Source organism: Pan troglodytes, chromosome 7 (assembly GCF_028858775.2).
Source record: "Pan troglodytes isolate AG18354 chromosome 7, NHGRI_mPanTro3-v2.0_pri, whole genome shotgun sequence".
Lineage (NCBI taxonomy): Eukaryota > Metazoa > Chordata > Mammalia > Primates > Hominidae > Pan > Pan troglodytes.
In genome coordinates this window covers 118,887,349-118,899,144 of record NC_072405.2, presented here as the reverse complement: position 1 = coordinate 118,899,144, position 11,796 = coordinate 118,887,349, and positions in this window count along the sequence as shown.

Here is an 11,796-nt window from a genome sequence, read left to right as displayed (position 1 = left end):
GCACCACATTTTTTTATCCAATCTACCATTGATGGGCACCTAGGTTGATTCCAAGTCTTTGCTATTGTGAAAATAGTACTCTGATGAATAAGTGAGTGCATGTGTCTCTTTGGTAGAATGATTTATTTTCCTTTGGATATATACCCAATAATCAGATTGTTGGGTCAAATGGTAGTCCTGTTTTAAATTCTTTGAGAAATATCAAAACTGCTTTCCACAATGGCTGAACTAATTTACACTCTCACTAATAATATGTAAGCATTCCCTTTTTTCTGCAGCCTCAACAGCATCTATTATTTTTTGACTATTTAATAGTAGCCATTCTGACTGGTGTGAGGTTTTACCTCATGGTGGTTTTGACTTACATTTCTCTAATGATTAGTAATTTACAGCATTTTTTTCATATGTTTGTTGGCCACTGTATGTCTTCTTTTGAAAAGTGTCTGTTCATGTTCTCTGCCCACGTTTTAACGGGGTTGTTTGTTTTTGTTTGTTGATTTGTTTAAGTTCTTTATAAAGTCTAGATATTAGACCTTTGTCAGATGCATAGTTTGCAAATGTTTTCTCTCATTCTGCAGGGTGTCTGCTTTGTCTGTTGACAGTTTCTTTTGCAGTGCAGAAGCGCTTTTGTTTAATTAGGTCCCATGTGTCAATTTTTGGTTTCAGTGCAATTGCTTTTGAGGTCTTAGCCATCAGTTCTGTGCCAAGACCAATGTCCAGAATGGAGTTTTCTTCTAAGAATTTATAGTTTGAAGTCTTACATTTAAATATTTAAATATTTAATCCATCCTGAGTTAATTTTTGCATATGGTAAAAAGTAGAGGTCTTATTTCATTCCTCTGCATATGGCTGACCAGTTATCCTAACAGCATTTATTGAACAGGGAATCATTTTCCCATTGCTTGTTTTTGTCGACCTTGTCAAGGATCGACAAGGCTGTAGGTTTGCAGTTTTATTTCTGGCTTCTCTATTCTGTTCCATTGGTTTATGTGTCTGTTTTTATACCAATACGGTACTGTTTTGGTTACTGTAGTCTTATGTTACAGTTCGAAGTCAGAAAATGTGATGCCTTCAGCTTTGTTCTTTTTGCTTGAGATTGCTTTGTCTATTTAGGCTCTTTTTTTGGTTCTATCTGAACTTTAGAATAGTTTTTTCTTATTCTGTGAAAAATGTCATTGGTAGTTTGATAGGAATAGCATTGAATCTGTAGATTGCTTTGGGTAATATGGCCATTTTAACAACATTGATTCTTCTAATCCATGAGCATGGAATATTTTTCCAGTTGTTTATGTCATCTCTGATTTCTTTCAGCAGTGTTTTATAGTTCTCCTTGTAGAGATCTTTCGACTCCTTGGTTAGAGGTATTCCTAGGTTGTTTTTTGTTTTCTTTTGTCTATTGTGAATGGGATATGCATTCTTGCTTTCATTTTCTTTTTCTTTTAGAGATGTGTTCTTGCCATGTTGCTGGTCTCCAAATCCTGGCCTCAAGTGATTCTCCCACCTGAGCCTCCCAAAGTGCTGGAATTACAGGCATGAGTCACTGCACCTGGCCTCATAAACTCTTTGAAATGGAGTGTAGATGTTTACAAAAGGCCCCTTAGTTCAAAAAGCTTCTGCCTTACACTTTCCAAAAATATATGTGGCAAAAAATTGCTAAAGATCAGCTCTGTCCTTGAAAATCAGGAAGGAATAAATATATCTATACAAATTAGTATTTCAATGAATTACCCTGGCCTCAAGTTATAATTGAAATAATGAGATTGCAGAGTTTAGCTCAGCCTAACACTCCTTTAGTCTAAGTCAATGGTTCTCAAAGTGTTATCCTTGGACCAGCAGCATCAGCATCACCTGAGAACTTCAAATACAACTTCTTGGCATACATCCCAGATGCACTGAATCAGAAGTTCTTCGGTTGGGTACAGCAATCTGTGTTTTTAAAAAGCTTTCCAAATGATTTTGATGCACACTAAGTTTGAAGACCACTGGGTTAGGCTATGTATTTCTCTAGCGTGGACTGTATACTCTTGAAATTAGCTATTTATTTGTCTCCTCTATTAGACTGCAAATTTCATAAGAGCAGGAGCCATGCCAGTCTTTTACATTGTTATATTCCCATTGCTTAATATTGACGGTAGGGGTAAGGAGTATATAGTGAGTGCTCATAAATGTTTGTTGAGTACACCAATAAATGAATGAGTTCAGAGATGTTTTATTTTTCTATGGGATTATCATTCTAATTTTACCAGATTATCATTCAGAGTGCAGTCGTGAACTTGTAACAATTCCTACAATGAATTTAATAACTTTTCATGATATAATAGGCCTTTGAGCCTACTTTTCTTAGAAGAGCTGAAAACAGATGTGCCTTGCAATATTCCTGAGTGTGACTGTTTAACTAAATTCATGAGTTCATTCATTCACTAAATATTTATTGAATAGCTACCTATTTTTAGGTCTTCTGCTAGTAGTTTTGGGAGCTAGATTGATAGTAAAGTGCATTTGTGGCTCTCAAACGAGTATTCATCTCAGTAGTTAATTAATTCTAAACCTATTACACAAATTTGTTGAGCACTATGCATTATTGGAGAATGAACTGATAAAGCCATATGTGTCTTCTGAACAAAGTCGAAAGTGTGCAGACAATTGCAGTTTACCAGCTTTGTCGATTGTTTTCTAGGACCATTCAAGCAATTAACAGATGTATTACACAAATAATTGAACACATATATTTTCTCTTTTTTTTTTTTTTTTGAGATGGAGTCTCGCTCTGTGGTGGAGTGCAGTGACACAATCTCGGCTGACTGCAACCTCCGCCTCCCAACTTCAAGCAATTCTCCTGTCTCAGCCTCCTGAGTAGCTGGGATTACAGGCATGCACCACCACGTCCAGTTAATTTTTTGTATTTTCATAGAAACGGGGTTTCACCGTGTTGCCCAGGCTGGTCTCAAACTCCTGATCTAAGGCAATCCACCCGCGTCACCCTCCCAAATTGCTAGAATTACAGGCATAAGCCACAGCGCCTGGCCTGAACACATATATTTTCCTAAATCTGTTTTTGTATTTCTAACTATTTACAGATCATATTCATTTGAATGATACATGGATCCTTCAGCTAATGATGATTACTAATCATTACATTTACTAACACTTACTGATCCTTCACTGTGCCAGGCAGTGTCAAATACAAAATATTAATTATTAATATATTACACTGATATTATTCCCTGAGAGCAGTTCAGTGCTCCCCTCAAAAGACCTAGGAAGCTAAGAGATCACATGAAAAATAAAGATGGAATAAAGTTTATGAAGCCCCTTAATGATGAGCTCTTTTCCAACTTAAGATGAAGGAGAAGGCTTCCGTGACACCTAGCAAGAAAGATTATTGGACTGGGCTATAGATTAATAGATTTAGTTGTTACTTGGCTTTCAAATTAACTATCCAGACCAAGGTGGCCTGAGAACCTACCTGTCCCACAAGTCTGCTCACTGTAGTCCAAAGGTCTTGGGGTGAGATATACTTCTGTTGAAGAGTACAACAGAAGACAGTCCCATGCAGAATTATGGGCAAAGCTGTATTGTGGGTGAGTTAACATGGTGGGAGCCCTTACAGTGTGACCTCAAGAGTATAGTAGCACATGGACTGCACAGCAGGAGAGAGGAATGCACACAGTGCAAAATGAGAAGCAGCACTGTCACAGTGCTAACAGGACAGGATTTGGGCCGTGGCAGTGGCATGCTGTCCCTGAAAGTCATCATTAAATATATACGCTTACAGGAAAAATGAGAATGAACTGTATCAGTAAGGCATGTATTTTGTATTTTTTGTTATTTTTCTTTGTATTTTTCCTAAAAGATGTCTGTAATGAATATATATTGTTATTACAACCAGAAAACACAATACGTTGGTTTTGAATAGCACTCAGATTTCCAGGCAATCAATCTACCTGCCAACTTCAAAAGGACAAATAGCTACTTACCTTCTCTATTATACTGTAAGCTGATCTTCTAAAATCATTCTTACTTAAAGTAGAGAATCAAGAAAATAACAAAGCAGCCCAAACTATAGCATCATGATCCCACAAATAACCAGGCTTTGATTGTTTTCTAATTTGGAAGGAAAAAGTCATGAAGTAACAATTGGGCAGAGAGAAAAAGTTGAAAGCAAAAGTTATTTTCAATATCACTTTATATCATCTAAAAAGTGATTTATAAATGGCTAAAGTGATGACATCATTCTTGAATAGGTATAGGCTAAGAGTTGTTAATACCATCCCTGGAAGCCAATCAAAGCCTGTTGTTTTGGAAATAATTATTAATCTCACTGTTTACATAAGTGTTTCTTGGCCCTGATGCTAACTGATGAAAGTCAGGGGTCATTATCCCAAGATACAAACTAGGCCAAAATGACAATATTTTTCTGAACCAATGCACAGTTGTGAGAGACTGACTTAACTGTGCATAGGTTGACTATATAAAAGATATTACTGTGATTTTTTTTCCAAAAAAAAATTTGCTAATCTCATATATTTAATGCCCTGAGCCTGAAATAAGTAAACATCCAAGGTTCTTCCACAGATCAATTTTGAGAAAAAGAAATGGATGAAGAGAATAACTTTAGATGGAAAAAAGGCTGATATAGAATATTTTAAACGTATAATCAAAATAAATATACTGAGTAGAGACATACATTTAAATGATGAAGCTAAAATACAAATTTAAGAAGTGATTACTATAGGACAGGCACAGTTGCTCATGCCTGTAATCCCAGCACTTTGGGAGGCCGAGGCAGGCAGGTCACTTGAGGTCAGGAGTTCAAGACCAGCCTGGCCAACATGGTGAAACCCTGTCTCTACTAAAAACACAAAAATTTGCCTGTAATCCCAGCTACTCAGGAGGCTGAGGCAGGAGAATCACTTGAACCCTGGAGTTGGAGTTTAGAGACAGCCGAGATCACACTACTGCACTCCAGCCTGGGCGATAGAGCAAGACTCCGGACTCCGTCTCACCAAAAAAAAAAAAAAAAAAAAAAAAAAAAGTGATTACTATAAAAGAGTAAAAGAAAAGTAGTTACTTTTGAGAGTATGGAGGGGGTTACGAATGAGACAGGGGACATAGGAGAAGTATCTAGGCTAACTGACAAAGTACTACTTCTTTCCCTGAGTGGTGATATCAAAGATGTTTGCCTGATAATAATTTATTAAGCCTTAAAAGTTAAATTAAAATTATTTTAAATTAGTGCATACATACCCACAAAAACCCCACATGCGTTTGGTATTAAATCCAATACATTAAAAATTCTAAGAGTGGTTCTCTGCTGAAGACAATATCTCTCTCCCTTCCCTATTCCCGATCGAGGAAACTTCGGAAATTTCCTGTAATATGTAGGGACCAAAATGAGTCATCAAAAGTACTGTGGGTGCATTTTTAATTGTCATTATGACTGGAGGGGCATTAGTAACATTATATGGGGTCAGATTTATAAACATCCTATAGCATAAGAAGAGCCCTATATGATAGGAAAATTATCCCACCCAAAAGGTGGAGTGTCACCCATGTAAAATTAACTAATCAATGATAATCACCTAATGTCCTGTGATGCCACATTTATTTATTTCATTATACTCATGTCTGCCCTTTCAGAAGGGAACACCATGTGTACACATGTATATGACCACACAGACATATACACGCATATATGTAATGTGTGTGTGTGTATAAAGAACTAGTCTATCAATTTCTAGGTTGAACAACTCATTTCACAGTTTACCAAATTGTAGTTTGATTGCATGTGGTTAAGCTCATGAGCCTTAGAGTCAAACAGTCTGGAAGCAAAACCTTGAGCAAGATACTTAATCCTTCTAAAATTCAGTTTACTCATATATAAACTGAAAATAATAGTATTAGCTACATGTACCAGGTAGCTATTGCTAAGTAACCAACTACCTTATAATTTAGAGTTTAAACCCAAAACCATTTATTATTCCTTGCAATCTGAGATGGGCTGGGCTTGGCTGATCTCAGTAAGGGCTCACTCAGGCTTCTGCGATTACCCAGAAGAGAAGCTGGGGCTTGATAGTTTAGGATGACCTTGCTTGGGATATCTTGGCTCCTTTCCACATATGTCTCATATCTCTCCAGGAGACTGATGGCCTGTTCACTGGTGGTGGCAGAGATCCCAGCAACAGAAGGGAAATGTGCAAGCACTTTTTCAAGTCTCCACTTGCATCAGTTTGCTATTGTTCCATTCGCCATGCAAGTCACATGGTCACGCCTCAGTCAATGTTAAAAGAAATTACTAAAGGGTGTGGATGCAAGAGTGTGTGAAAAATGGGACTATTAATGCAATCAGCCCACCACACTGCATCACAGACCTGTGTGAAAATTACACATGCCAATAAATGTAAAATACGTAATACAGTACCTAGCACACAGTAAGTGCTCAATAATTGTTAGTAATTATCAGGAGTAAGAGGCTACACATAATATTTCAAGCTTCCTACCTAGTGTAGCTGAATATGTTATGGAATTATAGCTGTGTCTGAATTCAAGACTACTTATTCCCGATAAACTTTTTTTTTTTTTTTTTAATGCTAGAGACTTTGGAAATTTCACCAAGTTACTGAAAATTTGTTACTTAGATCTGGATTGACTTAGTTTGAATCTATTGAAAAACTGCAAAACAAGTAATAAGAAAAACAACATGAAGATTATGAGAATATTTTCCTAGAATCTTAACAACAAAATAGAATGTTAGTAAAAAATGAAATAACAAAAGAACATTTTTTAAGCATGAAGCTTATTTCTCTTCAATAAAGTTGAATAGACAACCTTAAAAACTTTGAAATTGAACCCCTAGAGGTGGAAAAGTATGTACAAATTTCTAAGCAGAGTTCTTCGCAGGGTTACAAAAGCAAATTCTCATTTTTAATTAATAATTGTGAAATGACATGATATTACTGGACTTTGAATTTAGCTTGGAAAAGCTTTAGGCAAACAAACATTTTCACTGACCCTTCAGAATCTGCACTGGCCCTTCCCACAGTTCTACTTTCACACCCAAGTATGAAATGCGAAGACATGCACGTAGAAGTGCAGTCAGCATTTGGCTGCGTTAGCTGAATGTGTCTGCAAAGAGAGGTTGGTAATACCAGGAAACTAGAAACACACAATCAGCCTATCTGTTAGGAGAACACCAAAAAATTTTCTTCCCACCAATTATTTTACCAACTTTGCTTTCCACCCAGAAATATACAGGTGGTAAAATAGATCACATTTTCAGTGTTTTGGCTAAAGACTTGTCATTAATTGTTTCTTACCCTGAAATATTGGATCCTTACTGCTGCTATGGCAAATTACCACAAATTTAGTGGCTTAAGACAACACAAATTCATTCTTTTACATTTCTAGAGGTCAGAAGTACTAAAGTAAAGGTGTCAGTAGTCCTGCCCTCCTCTTTCCTTCTGTAGGCTCTAGAAGAGAATTTATTTCCTTGACTCTCAGCTGTTCCATACCATCTGTATTCCTTGGCTTGTGGCCCTTTTCTTTTCAAAGCCAGCAACATGGTATCTTCAAATCTCTTTAATTATCTCTGTCTCTCTCTGCTTCTGAGATCACATCCCCTTTAATTCTGACCTTTCTGCCTGCCTTATAAAGATCCTTATGATTATATTGGACCCGCTCAGATAATCTGGGATAATCTCCCCATCTCAAGATACTTCATCACTTCAGCAAAGTCCTTTTTCAATGTAAATAACATACTTATAGGTTCCAGAGATTAGGAAGTGGGCATTTTTGAGTACCATTATTCTGCCTACCACACCTGGTCAAAAAGGAGATTAGATATTTTTAAAAATTATATAATTAATATGTATTTCTTAACTGTCAGCTACAAAGAGCTGACATTTCAAATGGGAAAAGTGCTATTTGGCCTTTCTGATTTATAAGCTTATTGCGAAGATTAAAATAATATGGAACAATCTTTGCATTCTGCATGCATTTGGAATATAGACTAACCCTCAAATTAGAGAATATAATGCTTGAAATTTCGCTTGTCAAGAATAGCAGGAGTAATGAGAAGTTTGATCTGCATTTTATCAAAGCCCTAATCCTATCTATATTTTAATTCCAAGGAACCTCTTGCTTAATAGTATCCAAGAGAGAAAGGAGTGCTTACTAGGGTAGAGAGCTACTGGAAGCTGGGTTTGACTTGACCGATCATGGTCGATGCATAGTAGCTGAGACAAACTTTCCTTTCCTTTCATTTTCAAAACAGAGTATAATGCTCAAAAACAGAGTATAATGCTCACTCTTTTCCTTCTGCTAAGTGCCATCTTTCTCTGATCTTAATGTTAGCTTTACTTAAAAACTTGTCATTGATGGTTGGTCGGGACCACCCTAATACTAACAGAGCTCCCCAGTTCTGAATCGGAGGGAGAACAAACTAAGGGAACAGAATTGCTTCCTTCTCTGCCAACTCTCTGGGCTCCTCATACAGGCTAGCCCACTCCTACTAATTCCTTATACTGATGGGAGGCTTAAAGAATAAGATGGAAGATCTCCTTGCAACTTTTTGTTACTGCAGCATTCTATTCAGCATATATTCACTTACTCAGATAGGTACTAAAGCCTTTCCCAAGGAGACCTTGCAACTCTACAGAGTGGGGAGGAGCTACTTTTCCTGATTGAGAATATAAAGTAATTAAATGCCTACCGGACTTTCTGGTTTAAAGATAATGTATATGAAAGGACTCCATAGATTTTAAAGGGCTGTTTAAAAACAAATTGTAGTAAATTTTATCTTTTATCAGGGAATGAAGGAAAGGACATCACAAAAATTAGCCACTCTGTCCATTTGAAGAACTTAGCGTAGTCTCTGATCCTCAGTGGGCTTACAGTCTAATTGCAAAGATGAGATTAAGTGTCATTAAAGTATTCAAGAACAATGCAAGACAACATTCAATCAGAAGAGAGAGACCAACAGAAATCCAAAGTAGTAAAAAAATTAGTCAGAGTTGCAGGCTGGAATAGTCAGAGAAATCTTCATGAAAAGGGACGTAAGCTGAGATTTCTGGTTTTAATGAATAGATGTCAGCTAAACAGAAAGTCTATTTGCAAACCTTCTAAGTGAGGAGAGATATGATATTAAAAATAAACCCAGTGTTGGCGAGGTGAATGAGAATTGTCTTGTCTCGTCTAAAGGTGTGTTTAAAAGAATAGCAAGAAATTAAATTTGAAGACCTTTTCTATAACATCTAAAAAATTAGCAAAGCATTGTGAGATGATTTAAGAGATGCTGGATCCTACTTCAGGCTTCTGAACAGAGGAGAAACCCAAGGAAAACATTGCCTTGAGAAGCACATAACTCTATGGTATGCAGAAAGGATCGGAGGAAGAAAAGACCAGAGGCAGCAGTCTCAGATAGGACATAATTTCAGTCTCTCTGGTGGAAAGCCTGGGAGAACATCAGTAACAGGAAAAAAAAATGCGCTAAGACCAGCCATACTGTTGAGGAAGAAGCAATTGTTTTGGAGTTTTGTTGTTGTTGTTTAAATTGAGTTGACATTGAAAAGATGAGGAGAGAAATTTGAGGGAGGAGCCAAGGGTTACTTTTTTAACAGATACAGGAGAGATTTAGGGAGAGGCCACTTGAGTAGGGAAGGCAGAGAACTTGATTTGGCCATGATACATTTGAAATTGTGGCAGCATGGGACTGGAAAGCTATAGAATCGGGACTGGAGGTGAATATGAATGCATATACAAGGCCAGCTACAATGTTACGTGACAATAAGAAGGAAGAGAATATTCTTGATAGCCCTCCATGCCAGCGTGTAAGACTCACTTTGGGAAGGACAGAAAACTCTCAGATCACCTCTACTGCTCAGACTGTGATGCTGACTTCTTCACTCTGAAGTGCAATTCATCTGGAGGCTCCTTGGTGCTGTGAATACATTACTGTGCAGATTCATTTGCATTACCCAGATTCTGGGGCCTGAATCTAGGCCACCTGCAATGTTAAGTTGAGGAAACTTTCCCCACATGCCTAAATGTTAAGTTGAGGAAACTCTTTCCCCACATGCCTAAAGAGGAGCAGTGGTCTCGGTTTTCTTAGAGTGAAGAGTCCCCTGAAAATCAGCCACATTGCCAGAGTAAAGGAGGGAAATGTAGAGGCCATCCATGAACAAAGGAAAAGGTTTGGAAAGAGTGGAATATCTTTCCAACTGGTGTGGGTAGCCTTATTCTGCAGGATGTCTCAGAAAGTTACAACAGGCCCACAGGACAGCTGTCTTTCCAAAATGATTCATGGATTTTGAGCTAATGTACAGTGTTGGGAGAGAGGAGGAGTAATTTATAGGGGGAAATAGGAGTAGCATTTGGTTGAACATATAAGCTAAATAATGTTAAAGCATGCCCAGCAACTCCCTCTACAAGTGTCAAAACATGATTTTTCTCTTCTTGCTTTTAAGCTTATTTCATCAGCTGGTATTCTATAAATGCCATTTTTTGGGGATGGAGGTGGGGAGGAGAGTTTTTATTGTGGCTTCTCCAGTTATTCTGTTTCAGTTGCAATTCTCCCACCAGAATGTTAAGTCATATGGCCATAAAAACACTCCAGGTGACTGCTTTGTGTTCTGTGCCCATGCTCTTCCTCTTCTCTTGATGCCCATGGGAAATGTCAGTGAGTAGCCTCAGTTTGCCGGTAACTTTTGTCATCTTCTACGTGGTAAATTGCTTTTCTGTCTTTGGCTTATATTCACTTCCTTTAGAGAAAGATACTTTTCTTCAAGATTTCTGCAAAGTAATTTTCCCATTGAAACCAAATAAAATAAAATACCAAACATTTGCCCTATCCAAATAATGCTTGATTGCTTAAAAATGCATATATTAGAAAATTTATGCCTCATGACATGGCAAGCAAAAGAGGTTTAGTTGCCCCAAATCTTTACACAAGGGTGGTCACCACTGAAACAAGGCAAGGAACATGGCTAAGATCCATTAGAGAGCATGAGCTTTGGAAATCAGTATTGATGCTGACAATTCCACAAGCATGCTCACTGGGGAGCCAGCTAAATCTTCCAGAGAGAGAGAACATAGTAAGATGGATAAGAACAAAGACTGGAAGATAAACAAAACTGGTTCCAATCCCAGCCTTGGCACTCACTACTTATATGGTGTTGAGAACCTTATCCAATATCTCAGAGTCTCAATTTCCTTACCTGTGAAAAAGGATAATGGTATATTCATTGTGGATTCTCATAAGGAATACATGAGATCAAATCTTAAGTTCATAATTACTAGCTTATAAGTGTCAGTTATTCATTACCAACCAACCTAAATGAAAAGACAGCTGAGATTCAGGTAGAAAAAGAAAGGATTGATGCTTAGCCTAATCAGAGAGGGAAGAGATAGCAGCACAAATTTTTTATTTGCTTGACAAATTTCTCCTGAGCCAGTGATGGTTCTTGCCCTTCAGAACTTAGTATTATCACAATTGAGTAATGATGGCTCATAAAGAAATGTAAAAATCCTATAAAATCCTATTGTTTCTTGGGGAAAGAACAAGTATAAAATGGTGGGGGAAAAAGTCAGCGATTATTACAGTAATCCTCTGAGTGATAAAAACCACTTTGCACAGAGGTGACAGATTTTTCACAGAAACAACCAAGGCTTGAGGTTTTTATTTCATGCAAGTCATAAATGTGTGATTTTTTTATTACTCTGAAAGAAGAGGATTGCTGCCTAATGGGACCATTATTTGAACACTCTTCTTCCCAGTACGGAATCATTAACTTTGTAAAC